The 1,775-nt window shown below is 48.2% G+C and overlaps 1 long non-coding RNA gene across 1 annotated transcript in view; it reads right to left on the reverse strand.

Annotated features, from left to right (window-relative positions):
• Positions 1-961: 961 nt before the first annotated feature.
• LOC147033345 (uncharacterized) overlaps positions 962-1,775 on the reverse strand; it is a 1,284-nt gene continuing 470 nt past the window's right edge. The window contains exons 2-4 of the long non-coding RNA XR_015052308.1: positions 1,729-1,775; positions 1,350-1,407; positions 962-1,126 (exon numbers count right to left, since the gene is read on the reverse strand). The exon at positions 1,729-1,775 is cut by the window's right edge and continues 113 nt beyond it. This is a non-coding gene — a long non-coding RNA (uncharacterized LOC147033345). The remainder of the gene's footprint in view (positions 1,127-1,349; positions 1,408-1,728) is intronic.

The following is a 1,775-nucleotide window of genomic DNA, read 5'->3' on the forward strand; positions in this document are numbered from 1 at the left end:
CTTTTTGACTCCACCCACACAAGCCCCACCCACACAAACCCCGCCCACACAAGCCCCACACAAACCCACCACACACAAACCCCACACAAGCTCCAATAAATTGAAATTTTTTGACTCCGCCCCTTTTTGACTCCACCCACACAAGCCCCACCCACATAAACCCCTCCTACACAAACCCCACACAAGCTCCACACAAGCTCCACACAAGCTCCACACAAGCTCCACACAAGCTCCACACAAGCTCCACACAAGCTCCACACAAGCTCCACACACACACAAGCTCCACCCATATTCACATAATTAGTGATTAGTTAATTAGTTCCCCCACACACAACATGTTTATTTAATTAGTTATCCACCCATCCACACAAGCTCCACTCATCCACCCATCCACCCATCTCTCCACCCATCCATTGATCCACAAACCTCATCCACATTCGCCCCTGCCCACATAAACCCTGCCCACATCAACCCCTCCCACATAAGTCCTGTCTACACAAGCTCCACACAAAAACTCCACACACATAAACCCTGTCCACATAAACCCTCCCACACAAGCTCCACCCACATAAACCCGCACACACATCCCGACCACACAAGACCCACCGAAGCCCCGCCCACATAAGCCCCACCCACATAAACCCCTCCCACACAAGCCCCACCCACATAAACCCCGCCCACACACCCCGCCCACACAAGCCCCACGGCCCCGCCCACATAAACCCCTCCCACACAAGCCCCACCCACACAAGCCCCACCCACACCCCGCCCACACAAGCCCCACCGAAGCCCCGCCCACACAAGCCCCTCCCACACAAGCCCCACCCCCTCATCCCCCCTGTGCGCCCCCACCTTTGACCCACCACCTCCCTCATCCCACCCCCACCCTTCCCCACACACACACATGGGGAGGGAGGGATGGGATGAGGGGGTGATGGGTCGTGAAGCGCCTACCCTCCCTTCATGTTTTGATCCTCTTCTTGTAATTCAGAATCAAGTAATTGTATACAAAACAAATATAATTTATTAATATTGAAAATATTAAATATTCATTTGCGAGAATGTATAATCTTTCCCAGCAATCTTCTCCAGATGTCTTGTGATTTCGAAACTCAGACACCATATTCTGTTTTGAAACAAAAGTGGATAATAATTACATGGTAATATGAGTAAGCCTCGTTGACCACTGAATTAACACACCAGGAGGCCGACTCAGCCTGTCATCCTTTCAAGGTCAATAAAATTAATTCCAGTGTACTGACAAAACCGCGTTCAAACTAATAATGCAACCAACATTAGACGACATTCTAAAGAGAGAGTGATATTAATAATAATTCAGAAATATTTACCTCCAGAAAATCATGTGTTGTACAAGATTGCTTCAACAGCTGATGTTGTGCGATAGTGCTGAAAAAAAAAAAAATAAGTCAAGGGTATAGATGAAGAGACAGACAGACAGGGAAAGCAACACACACACACACACACACACACACACACACACACACACACACACACACACACACACACACGCACACACGCACACACGCACACACACACACACACACACACACACACACACATAGACACACGTGTCTCACCATTGGTTTAATTCATTCGAGATCAAGAGACCAGTCATTATAAATCATTGATCTCTTCAATAAGAGCAGAGAGAGGTAGGTAGGAAGACAGACAGAGAGAGAGACACACACACACACACACGTGTCTCACCATTGGTTTAATTCCTTCGAGATGATAGGACGTGATAAGACTTCGTG

This window comes from Eptatretus burgeri, chromosome 2, assembly GCF_056783735.1.
Source record: "Eptatretus burgeri isolate ZD-2024b chromosome 2, Ebu_testis_v1, whole genome shotgun sequence".
Lineage (NCBI taxonomy): Eukaryota > Metazoa > Chordata > Myxini > Myxiniformes > Myxinidae > Eptatretus > Eptatretus burgeri.